At 38.1% G+C, this 15,377-nt stretch overlaps 1 long non-coding RNA gene across 2 annotated transcripts in view; it reads left to right on the top strand.

Annotated features, from left to right (window-relative positions):
- LOC129418893 (uncharacterized) overlaps window positions 1-15,377 on the top strand; it is a 75,414-nt gene that overhangs the window by 24,092 nt on the left and 35,945 nt on the right. The gene's annotated exons all lie outside the window — the stretch shown is intronic.

Below are 15,377 nucleotides of genomic sequence, written 5' to 3'. Positions count from 1 at the left end.
TTGATCTGGCACCATCTAGCGCGCAGATAATACAAATTGCATCTTTAATGACGTCAGTAGAAGTTTTTGACTAAACTCCGCCCACAGGAATACGTCAGTCGGCAAGCTAAGCTGCTATCGAATCACACTAAACAAACTACACAATCAGAATTCGACACGTATTTCTGAAGGAGGGACTTCATAGAACAAGGAAGACAGTCCGTTTTTAGGACAGTGAAAACAGCGTTTTTTTTTTTACACGTGAAACATGAACACATGTTATATTGCGCACTGTAAACACAATCAAAGCTTCAAAAACGCAGGCCTTTAACTTCTGCCGCAAGCAATGGCAGTGACGCGACGCCGATGTATCCACAATTCATTTCGGCAATGCATGCCATCACCCCTTTAAAGTAAATAAGAACTGTTAACGCCCCGTGTGAATGTACCGTGGCAGTGTTTGGACGAAAGAAGAAAGTTATAAACACCTAGAATGGCTTCAGGGTGAGTAAAAATTGGCTAATTTTCATTTTTGGGTAAACTATTCCTTTAAGCAACATTGAGCTCATTGTTATTATGCTAGTGTGTCAAAAATAACTCTAGTGCTGTTTCCTCAAAGATCCATTATTGTGTCAAGGGTCAGTTTGCTACCTTTAGCCGGCTGGAAGAGAAACTGTTTTCACACAGTCTAAGGTCCAGGGGTGAGGGAGAGAAATGAAAGCTGTTTTTGCTCTCTCGCTCTTTCTCCTCCTTTCTGAACCGTTGTGCCACTGGCCGCTCTGTGAACCAGTGTGGTTGTAAGCAGGGCTAAGTGCTCACTGTCCACCAGCAGCAGGCCACATAGAGACAATACAGTGACAGGAAGAGGTTTTCTTCTGGCCTCCTATCCCTCAGCCACACCGCCTGCACTCAGGCCAAAGAGCATCTGCTGGGGGAATAGTTAGCAAAGGTTGGGAGCTAAAGCTTGGACACTTAGTTAGCTACAGCTCAAATCCTTCCTGCAGAGAGAAAAATGTGAACCCAGAATCGTACAGGCTTATTATCTTGTGTTGGAAAGCATTTCTGCTCCATTTATCCAGTTTGTTTTTTTAATGCTGTTTATTTGTCTGTGTGGGTATTTTAATATCCTTTAAGACGAACCATGTGCATATTTATCTGTCAACACCATTGCAGCAGCATTGCAACATCATTGAGTATTTTCTCCTTAAAACTGCAGTTGACTAAAGAAAGCTTAAAAACATGATTCAGTCGGAGCCGATGGTGTAGTGGGCATATAGTGAAGATGCACTTTCAGTTACCCGAGTTCGATTGCCAGCTTGTGGTTTTGTGCCGATCTCATACCCCACTCTTCACACTTTCCTGTCCTCTCTGACTGTCTATTAAATAAAGGCAAAATGGCCCAAAAATAACCAATCACGTCAACGTGTTGATCGAGTGGATCAGGTAGTGCTGGTCTGATTGAGTGGAGGCGGGAACTAATTTGCATATTCATGAGCCCATGTATACTACTGTAAGTGAGGCAACTGGTATAGAGTTATATTAAAGCTTTTTGAAGGCATGAAGAAATTATTTTCAATAGAAAAAAATCCAAGATATCATTTTGATGATCAAGAGTTAGTTTTAAGATGTAAAAAATTATCAACTATTTTGACTGAAATTAGTTGCATAATAAATAAAGCAAGACAAGTGCGTGGCTTTGATCATTTTGTTGTTTATCTGTCTGAAAGCGCTAAAAGAATGGAAGTCCAGTTTAGATCTACCAGAATCTGCTAAATGGAGCCCAAAGCTGAACTATTTAAAATATAAATACTTAAAGCAACACTAAAGAGTTTTTGCTCTTTGCTCCCCCTACAGGTTAGAAGTGTAATTGTCCATTACCACTGTCGTAAATACTGCAGCATAGCTGGCTCTGATTGGATTGTAGGTCTGTCGTAAGGCAAGTTTTTGTAGTTTTCGCTCGAACTACAGGACCGCAACCCGACATTTGGAAACTTCTTTAGTGCGGTTTTGGCCGATAGAGGGCTGCAAAGCGAATGTGAAAGTGCCGTTCACCCTGTTTTGAGTGGATGAACCACTGAAACTTTTTTGGAAATGTTATTTTAAGGTAAAAAGAACTTTAAAATATAAATTAAAATGTTTTGAAATTACTTAAAGGCGAGGTGCGTGATTTTTGAAAAAGTCGGGCCCACTACCAGAACATACTTGTAGCCAATCGGCAGGGAGGGGCGTGTCTACTAACCAACATTGTTGCCTGGGTTACCTATGTGTGGGGCGGGTCTATCAAAAGAAGGTCCAGATTCTAGTGGGGTTGGGGCGTGTTTGTTTACCGGTAGCTGATTTCAAATATCAATGTTGGCTTTCAGAGATCATGCACCCTGCCTTTAAGGTAAATTCAAAAGTTATTTTAGGGTTAAGAAACTTTTTATAGTACATACTACTGATCTCAGGGCATCAGCCAAGCTAAAACACTCCCCGGCTGATCTCCCCTACTAGTTTAATATCAGTATGCCCCTGAGCCGTGGAGCAGGATTTCAAAGCCGGAGTCAGTTATCTCCTGGGCATCTCCCAAGAAGAACATTGTCACTATGTAGTCCAGATAAGCTGCTTTTAGGGGTTAATGTGCAGATGAATACTTGTGTGCTTGTGTTTGGATAATTCAACTGGGGCTAAATAAAGAAAATGCCCTCCAGGTCCTTTAAACACTGAAGCTCAAACACCTACAATATTTCGGAGTCTCTCACGCTCCCGCAGTATCAGCCAAATGCTTCACTGTCTTCTTTATTGAAAAGGCTACTTTGAAAACATGTTGATGTGATACTCTCACCATAACAGACCTCTTTTGTGACCCCCCGCTTGCCCGCTGTTAATGTGAACATAATGTGTTTTCCTGGAGGTTGTGTGCCAGCCATGGTTTAGAAAGATATGGCTATGATCTGTTCTAAAAAGTCTTTGATTTTTATTGGGAATTGAACAAAAACATGCTGGTCTGTGGCATTTATTTTTTGATGGATGGCCATGCTGAGTATTCATGAGAGGATATCAGTACCCGTGGGTCTCTGTTCCTCTTCGGCATAACGTTCGCCTGTCGAACAAAAACATTCTCATGTAAACATCGCTGATTTGCAGACCAGTTATTACTCTCCAAAACTTGAAACTCGGTCTTACACCAAGTTTATATTCTGACCTAATCCTCCGTTAAACAAAAATATTTTTCCTGTGTTAGTGTCTCTGTTAATCACATCAATAAAAATAATGCCCGAAGACTGTGAGAAATTGGTGAAAAGTTTATTTTGTCTCGATTTTCTGTTTTATTTTGATATAGGGTTTCAAAATTTTCCCCATGGCGAGGTATCCTGCATTATTCTGCCAATGTACAAATATTAGCATTACGAATAAATTTGATTTTTACAGAAAATATGAGGAAGACTTATTAGATTCATTATAATTCAAGAACATTCGCCTCCAAGCTTTTTTTATCAATAAACAAAGTGGAACGGATATGGCTGTTTCTTGACTGTACTGCAGTATAATCTAGATTTGGCGTCATTCTTCATGCCATTCATTGTGTGTTATTCTAACATACGTTTTAAAGTATATTTGCTGCCATTTTTTCCAACACGTCTTGTTGATTCTTACTATGCAGAAACTTCTACTAAATTGCATTTCAATTGGTCCGTGCGTTTACTGTGAACTCTGGACAGTCATTAAGGCCATTAGATATGCCCACATGTTGACCACAGGAATTTGGCATGGCTATATGTCTGATTGTGTGTGTGTGTTAGAGAAAGCATAAGTGTTTATTTATGACCACGCTCTGACTGCAAGTAAAAGAAAAGAGGAAAGAGAGCAGAATAAGTGTCTATGGTCTCTTGCTTTGGGGAGTCTGAATGTTACATCAGCAGGAGGTTCAGTCTCTCTGTCTTTAGGGAAGGTCCAGATAGCATCAGGGGGCCTATAAAGACATGTCGCCATCCCACCCTCCTGAATGGCCCCATTACAGCCCGGTCCCTTAGTCAAACTCCATGTTCCTTTTCCAGTAGGCCCCTGCCAGCTTGCTTTGAGCACCAGTGAACCCAGGCAGCATGTCCAAATAAACAAATCCCAGATCTCATTCACTTAATCCACTGTTTACAGCCATTTATTTTTTTGTTCCTGGTTGTGTTTTTCTTGGGTTTTCTGCATTCTGAGGAAATGCCACCCAGATTTTAATAAAAAGAGATGAAGCAATGTGCAACTCGCATTTCATTTGCAACTAAATGCTTCCAATAATCAGCGTAAAGAATATAGCCAAACATATTCAGGCTACCTGATGATTGGTTCGGATTTTTACAGTAAACGGCGCTCGGAGCCTTTTTGTTTTTCTCTTCTTGTATACATAAGCAAACCGTGATGACTTGTGTTGGAGAGCGACAGGAAAGAATAATTAAATGAGGGGAACTCTTCAAATTTTCCATTCGAGAGAGCTGCAGTTAGTAAACTGCTGGATTCAGACTGAAGCTTGGCGTTGACAGTCACAACTTCCCAGAATGTTGGGACAACTTCAGAAGCCAGTGTTTGTTCACCTGTTGGACCTAGATGACCTGTGACTTCAGATGGCATTAAATCATACCGACCCTCATCCAGAGGTCTCACCACATTTGCTATTGTAACTTGTTGAACCATGGAGAGGTGCTTAGTATGATTTTTTTTTGCCAATGAGACCCAGTAGGACCAATGATAACCAGACAAGGGGTTTAGGTAAAAATGGCTAAAGGTGGACTGCCCCATCCCTTCCACTCCAAACCCCCGCCCTGTAAAGACATGTCAACAAACCAGAATGAGCACAATGATTGACAGGCAGAAAGCGTTTCCAAATTTTTAAAAGCGTGGGCCGCTTTCGTGGCTTTTTTGTTTGTGTTTACAAAGCTTAGAGCCATCACACAGACATGAATGATTTCTCAAGACACCTGCATGTTTTTTGTGATAGTCAGGTAGTAGGGGCATTTGATAACCTTTTTGCTTTTTTTGTTCATGACCTCTCAGTTTATTTTGAAGTGGGCTATGCATATATTCATGTGCCTAGTGGTTTGAACCCATGCCATAGTAATAGTCATAAAGTGCTTTGCAGCTTCTCTGGGAGCTGTTTCCATGACCTGTTTTCTAACAGGCACAAGGCCGAGCATCTGTAAGGGAAGGAGGTGTCACCTATTGCTAAGCTCAGAGTGTTCTTTCTTGTTTCCTTTTTAAAAGGCTACATCAATTTCTTATTCATTTTTCAAATTTGATATTAATAAAAGTCAAATTAAAGACATCATTTGCAAAGTAAGCAGTTTCAGTTTTCATTATTATTGTAGAGTATTTTTTTTACATGTATTATTTGAGGCAGGGAGCGGTTCGTTCAAAATCACTTTCTTATGCCTTTCTAAACCTGTATGACTTTTATAAACCTTTATGGAACACAAAAGGAGATAATTATAGGCTGTCAAATGGGATTTGGTGAACTTAACTTACAGTACATGTTACACTAACTAAGCAAAGTGGTTCCCAAAATGGGCGGAGCAAGATGGTGCCGGGGGAGGGGGGGGGTGTTATGCCATTTTATAAAATACATTACTTTATCATACACTGTAAAAGATACTTTGCTGCCTTGGAATTTTTTGTTGAATCAACTCGGATTTACAAGTCATTTCAACTTACTATTATTTATCTTGACTAGAGATAAGTTGTTATAACTACAGGTGAGTTGTTATAACTTATAAAATTAAGTTGACTTTTCTCAACTATATTTTATAAGTTGTGACAATTCATCTCTGTTGACATGACTTGTAAATCTAAGTTTACTTAACAAATATTTTTAAGGCAGCAAAGTATTTTTTACAGTGTACATTCGGTGTAATCAAACCTCAAAAAATGTAGCTACCAGGCAACAGCACTACATTGTATAATTTAAGTTTTGTTTAATTCAAATTCTAAGTTTTGAGAATGTTTTATTTAGCATAACAACTCTTTTGCAGAATAAAAGTTTTTGTTTACATCATATATGTGTGTGTATTGTGTATAATAAATACACACACATGCATTTATATATATAAATACACACACATGCATGTAACATTTTAAAGCTCACATAACAAACGCTGCATTTCTGATGTTAATCTGGAGTACCTATAGGGGTTATTCGATCTACATCATCAATGTTCGCGGCGGCCATATTGTTGACATAGAACTGTCAGTCTGTCAATTGACAAGCGAGGCATTATGGGTATTATGCATGGTATTATCGATGCAATTTTTTTTAAACCGCGCGATGGTATGTGGTGTAATACACGGATGTTCTAACAACAGCAAAAAGAACCCCGGAATTAGTTTTTATGCGATACCGACTGTCAGAAAACATGAAAGGAAGGAGACAGAGGAGTTGAACCAGCGAAGGAGAGACTCCCAACAGCAAAGTCTGTCCCCATCATTTTACCCCAGGGTAACGTTAGGGATATAGGCTCACAGCAAAGTCTGTCCCCATAATTTGATCACATATGGTTAGCTGCAAACTGCTCTTTCAAATAAGCTTCCATAAATTGAGACAGTTATTAAATTAGTATTAATAACTATATGAACATAATAATTAGGTCTGGCATTGATACTAGGTAGGGAATTAAGGGCTGTTCACATTATAATGATAACTTTAAAAAATATAGTTTTGAAAATCGTTTTATATTAAACAGAATAGCGGAGCTCACACCAAAACTATAACGATACAGATACAATGAACGACATCATTGGGATCACTTTCTGAGCGATTTTTCTCACCTGATTAAGGATAAACCATTGATAGCATTAAAATCTATTTGAACTTCAAGTGCACGAGCACTTAATGACAGTGAAGCTCATTGCTGAGGTCTATAACATTAGATTACCTCCAGTTGCTGTGAAAATTGACAACGTAATGCTTTTTAATCTATTACATTAACTAACTGTTATGCCAAAAGGTAAGAGATTACACAAACTATTAGATTCACTGTTTAGAGTTACGCGAAACGCAGCGTGTTGAGGACATCTGCAAAAGTTTTTATTACAAGCAATATTAAAGGCAAGTGAGTTGCGCGAGTGCCGTGAGCGAATTAGCATAAACGTATTGTTTGGTGATGTGGACGATGATATAGTTATCGTTATAGTTATAATGTGAACGGCCCTTCAGTGCTTGTATGATGAATGCGGATACTGTATGAACGATATAGTTATAAATATCTGGATAAGTTACGGCTGGCAATAAGGATGGATGTTTACTTAAGGCTATTGGGTCTATTTGATATGGTTCCACAATAATCAAGCTCATCTTCTCTTAATACGGAAGAGATGAAGCCATTAGGCTACTGCTCCCCTTGACTCAAATCTACGTGCGGCGAGGGGCAGGACAGATGTCATGTCAACAAGATGGTCGCGGTTAGCGACTTCCGGTGTTTGCGAATAAGCCCTATAGAGTAGTATGACATCCTTTATATCTCCGTAGAGTCTTCAGTTTAATCTTTCCGATAACGTACGAAAAATGAAGAAGGAAGAGTTATTACCACAGGAGGAGCGAGTACGAGTCATGCAACACTATACAACACTGTTTAACTTATGATTCACTACATGTTCATGTTATTTATATAATATGCACGCACCTATTTTCAACATAAGACAGAAGTCTTACTTACCGCATGCAACACATGACCCGGTTGGGAAAATCCAGCACATCAAACACACACGCAAAACTCCGCTGCTACCCCGGATAATAAACTATATCCATTGTTTCCATAAGGCTGGCTTTTTTTCTCCTTACATCCTAAAACACACTTCTTCTTTCATGCCATTGTTGAGTTTTGAAATTAAACAAAACTGTGTCGCGTGATGTGATGTTTGTAAGTTCTAGCGTCTCCCGCTGATTGACAGGTGGACGTGGTTTTCCATGGGAAGTGCCCATAAAAACCCCTGAAACATCAGCTAGAGCTGCCTGTAATCGAATAAAACTTTCCAAAACTTGTAAGAACCCTGGCGAAGTGCATTCGGCACAGAAATACTCTGTTACAAGCCCAACTGCTTTTTTGACTACATTTAGCATGAGGAAACAACTCTATAACTGTGTTAATAAGTCTAATAAGTCAGAATACATGAAATACCATTGAACCACCCCTTTAAGAAAAATATTTGTATATATTAAGTATATATATTTCTGTATAATATAAATTATATATAAATATTTAGTGCTGGCAAAGATTAATCGCATACAAAATAAAAGTAAATTTTTTTCATAATATATGTGTGTGTGTTGTGTGTAATTATTATGTACATTTAAACAAACTTACATATATACAATTACATTTTATTTATATATAATTTGTTAAAATGTGTATATATAATATATAAAATAAAAATAAATATATACACATGTAAATGTTTCTTAAATACATACATGAGTGTGTGTGTGTGTGTGCGTGCGTGCGTGCGTGCGTGCGTGCGTGCGTGCGTGCGTGCGTGTGTGTGTGTTGTTTATATATACATAATAATTACACACAGCACACACTTATATATTATATATTATATATTATGGTAAAAATCACCTTTATTTTGTATGCGATTAATCGCGATTAATCTTTGCCCAGCACTAATAAAAATGTATATACACATATATAAATATATACATGCATGTGTGTATATTTATATATACATAATTATTATACACAATACACACTCATACCTGTATATAATATAAACAAAACTTTTATTCTGCAAACAATTAGTTGCGATTAGTTTTTATGCAGCCCTAGTTTTATTTCATAAAATTTCTTTGGGGGGTGCCACGAAGGGATGTCTAAGGCATTAAAAGACATAAAGATAAAGGCCTACTGTTATAGTGCAGTATTAATTTATTTTTTATTTGCCATAGAGAAAATTGTGATGGATGAGTTAATGATGATAATATAATTTTTGGAAATTTTATTCCTCTGTATATCTTATTGAGGTATCGAAAAATTCTTGACTGACTTTCTGCACATGTCTTGTTGCTCATGGTTAAAAAAAACATAAGACAAAAGTTAAACATTGGCTCTTGTTTTGCTCCCTTTTATTGCACGTCAACAGGAAAGTGTGACATAAAAGAGGAAAACAACATCATACTGTCTCTGGTAACTCTTTTAGGCATGACCCTGACCATATTTTAGCATTTCCTGTCACCTTCACTTCTTATTAGATATCAGATCTAATGCAATGACATTAACCGGAAGTACACACTGTTTGACTTATACGGTATGTTATTCCTATTTATTTTTATGGAACCATTTTAAAGTGGATTGGCCAACAAAAGAATTGACAATGACAAATTTAATTAACTTTCAAATGCAGATAGACTTCAATTAGATTTTTATTGATCTTTTGATTGGCTGAAGCTTTTCTTGATCCAGCTAGTCATACTGTGTGTGTGTTTCATGCACAGAAAGTCCAGATTATGTTCTCCTGAGTGTTTCTCAAAATGTATAGTGTGATTTTATGTGAGCAAACTTAATGCAAAACTCCTGTAATTTTTCCACAGGTCCGTCATTGTTCTAGTTTTTTAGTGTGTGTTTAGGACAAGCCACTGCTGCTTGGACAATACAAATGCACTGTCATTTTCAACATGATTATGGGGCAAACAGAGTTTAGGGAAATATTTGAAAGGCAGGTTCTGTTTTTAGATTTTTTTTGATATATGGATGACCGCTTAAATGACATGCTAGCGTCTCCTCTCCACCCCAAAGCCGAACCCTCCTTTGTTCCACGGCTTGCTTCGGCCTCTAAATTACCATTACGGCTGCCAAGAGGAGATGCAGTGTGATGTTTCCTCTCCACCACTAACAAGCCTTCTCATGTTGGGAAGACAAAGATCCTTCTGGATGCAGTGACAACATTTCAAGAGTTTAGACTTGTTTTCTTTTAAAAGAAACTCCCTTCTCATGATACCCGGGGTCGCACTGTAAACTGTTTTCTTAATTTATAACATCTACGTCTTAAGAGGTTAGTGAACTAGTGAAGACATCAAAGTCGGGGCTGCAATTGATGTTGCCCTTTACAAACACGCTTTGATCACCATTATTTGATTATCCGAATGTTTATCTTTTTCGGTTCTTTCGCAGGACGTCTTAGGACACAGAGTGCTCTGCCTGAATAAGTGGGATGTTGAAGAAAAAAAAAATGTAGGGATATACACTGAGTGTCTGGTTTCTGAGCGGAAACGTTTGTGGACGCAAAAAAAAACGGCCAGTGTCACCCCAGTTAGACCGGTGCATATGATGCGTTGAATTGGAAGTGAGCCTGCAGCGAGATACGGAGAGCGTAACTAATCTAAAGAATCGATTCGCTCCTCTGAACAGCTTAGAAACTCAATGCAATCTGGCACTCATTTGACAGCTTGAAGTTGGTAACTCTTAGCCACGGTTACAAATAGCAAGTCAGGAGGAATTTACGGAGTAATAAAGACCTTTTCTGCTCTCCTGAGTTAAAATAATGTTGTTCTGGATATAATCATCTAATTAGGGCTAGAGACTGCTCTTGGAAAGGCTGAGGATCGCATTTCAAAGGGTCGTGTCTGCCAGCCTCCACACTGATGGTAAGATATCCAATGGTATGACGGCGCGGTCCTGCGTGTAAGCGAGAGTGGCTGCGTGTGTGACGGGGAGAGAGAGAGCATTCCTGCGCGCTTGTGTAGGGTTGCGTGCGACTGTGCGTCGAATAGTATGGAAGCCATTGTGCATGGTAAACCCTTATCAGCAGTCTATCTTAATCAGAGCTGCCTTATGTCAGCCCCTGAACTCCTGGTACCCTCCACACAGAGCCATGATATCAACCATGCAAACGGCACCATTTACCGGTCACAGCGAACAGGAGATGTAAAGAGAGCAGGGGTGGGATACTTTGCAGGATTTTTTTTTACAGATCTTCCAGTATCGTGAGCCGAGAGCAGCAGAGGGTCACGTGAGACCTTCTGTAAACTCATTCATGACATGTTATTAAAAAGTTTCTTTAGCATAATTTGTAGCTTTAGACTACAGTGTATTGTAAAGATGAATTTCAAAATTTGTATTGCAAAAAATTATTATAATAAAGAATACCCTCTCAAATCTTAAAAAAAAACTTGTATGTGGAAAACGTGGCAGAGTAGAAAAATACCAGCATGATCTCACAAGAATTCGTACATATTTTATGAGTTGGCTGATTAGTATAAAGTTAATCGTGCAAAAATATATGATTTTCATAAAAAAACAATAACTAAACCCCACCCCTAACCTCAATTTAACAGGGGTCAAGGCAGATCGTACAAAAATGTACGAATGTGCTTGTACGAATTAATACAAATTAGCCACCTTGTAAAATTGCCATGAGATAGCATTGAAAAATACAGTAATTAACTGTAAAATAAAAATAATAGTAAAATAGTGCTTTACATAACTTGTCATCTGTAATATTCTAAGGTTGAAACCAAAAATGTTGAGATCACTAAAATGTTGACTTTTTCACTATCAATAGTAACTTCAACAGTTTTTATAGTTTTTAGCTAATGCTGGGTACACACCAAAAGATAATCGGGCTGATTTCCAGCCAATTTCCCCCCTTCCGACAATCCTTGCTATGCAAAACGGTTAAATCTAGGATTTTTTATCCTCATGTTTGTGGTCTATCACATTTTGATAATCTTATAACATGTAAAAAATCTTTTGGTGTGTACCTACCCAGCATTAGAGTGAGAGGAAGAAGGCCATGAATCTGGTTTTGCATTGTGGGAAAATAGTATTTTCAAAATACAGACTCCCATGTCAGTGATTCCCACACAGACTTGTGACGGTGATGACGTCACACGCTAATTAGCATATATGTGACGTCATCATGTGTTCGCGTGTACGTTTGATCGAGTGTTGGCACCTGAAATATGTTTCACTTCTACTCTTTGATCTGTCACATTATATTGCATTTTAACACAACTGAATGCTATTTTTACATATTATCAGTTCTGTTGCAGACATAAAATGAGTAGACTATAAAATAGTTACTAAACACGACCCAGTAACACCTCGTGTTTAATACAACTGCTGCTAAAATCCTGATTTATAAACGTGACATCGTCTGACAAAATCACCATACATTTACATTAAAGCCTTACTGCTGTTGCTCTTCTCATCAATTTCTTGTTATGAGGCCTTTTTTTATTTTAAATGTGAGCTTTATTGTAGCGGATAGCGCAGACAATTCGGTGAAAATTCAGAAATATAAGTTACTACGAAACACGTGCGCAGGCATACCACATCATAGAGAGGGAGAGAACGGGTGTGTGTGTGGGAAACACTGATGCTAACCTTTCGTCAAGTCATGATAAACTCGATCAGCCGAATAAAATCTGTGAATGTTGATGTTTACGTGAAAAAGAAAGTATACGGAGGAACGGACATTGAAAACAGCGCCACCTATTCACTGTTATTTGAGAGAGAGGTGTACGCGCTCCACGCAACATTAGAGAAAGGGAGGGGCGCCACTTGCAACAATCAATTAAGATGTTTTTAAACAGTAAAATATAAATGTAAATGGGAATCATGAAAAATCTATCAATGTATGGGAAACACTGCATGCGAATATTAGTAGGTTACAGTGATTGAATGCATAGCCACTTTCCCACCACAGTTTTTAAAGGATGAACCAAAAATGTTAAGTTTGAGGTAACGGTGAGAATAAATCAAAAGTTTTTAAATTCTGTTTGCCCCATTCCACCTCTTGTTATTATATTGTGCGTACATGCACACCTTAAAGGAATATTCCATTTTCTTAAAAGAAAAATACAGATAATTTACTCACCACCATGTCATCCAAAATGTTGATGTCTTTCTTTGTTCAGTCGAGAAGAAATTATGTTTTTTTAGGAAAACATTGCAGGATTTTTCTCATTTTAATGCACTTTAATAGACACCAACACTTAACACTTAACACTTAACAGTTTTTTTCAACTGAGCTTCAAAGGACCACAAACAATCCCAAACGTGGCACAAGTGTCACATCCATCGAAACGATTGTCACTTTTGACAAAAAAAACAACAAATATACACTTTTAAAGCACAACTTCTCGTCTAGATCAGGTCCAGCGCGACCTCACGTAAATGCGTAGTGACGTAGGGAGGTCACGTGTTACATATATAAAACGCACATTTGCGGACCATTTTAAACAATAAACTGACACAAAGACATTAATTAGTATCAGTTGACATACAACAACGTCGGAACGGTCCTCTTTCAACACATTTGTAAACACTGGGGCGGAGTTTCGTGTTCGTCCTCTGTGATCTCTTGACGTGATGACGTATTGCGTGGGGTCACGCTGGCGCATCACGACCGGACCCAGACGAGAAGCCGTGCTCCAAAAGTGTATATTTGTTATTTTTATTGTCAAAAATGACAATCGTTTTGCTAGATAAGACCCTTATGCCTCGTTTGGGATTGTTTATAGTCCTTTGAAACTCAGTTGAAAAAAACTGGTAAGTGTAAAGTATTAATTGTTGGTGTCTATTAAAGTCCATTAAAATGAGAAAAATCCTGCAATGTTTTCCTCAAAAAACATAATTTCTTCTCGACTGAACAAAGAAAGACATCAACATTTTGGATGACATGGTGATGAGTAAATTATCTGGATTTTTCTTTTAAGAAAATGGAATATTCCTTTAAGAAAAAGGTACAAAAGATGTAACTGGGTTGCTATCCTTTAAAAAAAGTACACATTTTATATCTAAAGAGGGCATATTAGTACCTCATAGGCATACCTAAATGCTACACTGTTAAAAAGACTTTGCTGCCTTAAAATTTTTTGTTAAATCAACTCAGATTTACAAGTCATGTCAACAGAGATGAGTTGTCACAACTTATAAAATATAGTTGAGAAAAGTCAACTTAAAGTTATAACAACTCACCTGTAGTTATAACAACTCATCAGTCAAGATAAATAATAGTAAGTTGAAATGACTTGTAAATCCAAGTTGATTCAACAAAAAATTTTAAGGCAGCAAAGTATTTTTTACAGTGTACATATTAGGACCTTTATAAAGGGTACTGCTTTTTTAAGAGTTTAGCACTGTGTAACCAAAAAAATATGCACTCCCCAATATCCTCCCTGCTGTTGCTCCTGATAATCCAAAAATGCAAAAATCTCAATGAACGACTATGGGTTATTTCTAGTTTTGTCATCACATTATGGTGAAATGTTAGAGGGGGCAGTGGAGGAAAGAGGTGATAGTGTTCCCATTTGATAGATGAGTTGAGCATCTCGCAGCTCTCCTAAATGTAACTCCCCCGCTCTCAACCCAATCCAGCCGCTGTATCAACAGATTAACAAGCAGAGTGAGCAGAATTATGGCCAGCTTGTGTGCAGTGTAGTATGAAACAGATGTACGCTACGATTGTAGTACTGAGTGTTTAATGTTGTCTACTCTACACAGCCCAATCTGGCTACCATATTCACAGTCATGAAGACAGCTTACTGTAAATCAACCCATGCTAGGGCCTGTTCAGAGGACACTTCTGCCTCCCTAAATTCATATCAGTAGCACAAAATTATGATAAAGCAGCACCTTGCAAGCAAAGCTTTATGTTGTCTGCAATTTAACCCTGCATGTTTCTTCAAGATGCAGTATTCAGACATGTTTATCATCCTGTAAACGTTGCAAAACTTAAAACTTTGAGAGCTTTAACCCAGAAATATTTCATACCGTCTTCGTCCGTCCATAGCAGGCGGAGACACTCTTCAGGTCGCTGGATTTATTTGGAGTTTGAGAGGTCACTTCATTAATTGATTATCTGCTCAGCCTTGCATACTCCATCTTCTCATATTTCCACAGTTGTAGCCAATGCAGGGCACTACATTCTCGCCGGGTTAAATCACACGTATGTATAGGATTGCAGCGTAGGGGTGCCACACGGCTGTATTTTTAGCGTGTCGAGCAGGTGCGATAAATCTTTTTCTCTTGCTTTTTTCTCCTCGCATGATCACGTGAGCAGAGGGGGAAGTCAGGACAGATGTAGGTTCCTGTCACTTCAAAGTCCGAGTCCTACTGAGTCTGACTGACATCTTTATTTAAAGAGAGACACATGGTCATTCACACACATTCTGCTTGTCACAGTGATCATCTGGTGTGTAGAAGGGTTGAATCGTTTCCTTCTGTAATTGTGTGCGAGAAAACATTCAGTTATAGGACTAGTTAGATAGGATGGTTAATAGTCGTTAAGCCTATGTCTGGGAAAGATGCATAATGTTTTTGCTTTGCTTTCGGCTTCTAAAAACCTTTACTGATAAATCACACTTTACTTTATTCAATTGAATACTTGATGACAATTCCAGTATGCAAATACCTCTTTTGTTAAGTAGCATTTGTAAAAGC

This window comes from Misgurnus anguillicaudatus, chromosome 15 (assembly GCF_027580225.2).
Source record: "Misgurnus anguillicaudatus chromosome 15, ASM2758022v2, whole genome shotgun sequence".
Classification (NCBI taxonomy): Eukaryota; Metazoa; Chordata; class Actinopteri; order Cypriniformes; family Cobitidae; genus Misgurnus; species Misgurnus anguillicaudatus.
The sequence above is the reverse complement of the archived record's forward strand: the minus strand, read 5'-3'. Positions and strand labels throughout refer to the sequence as shown.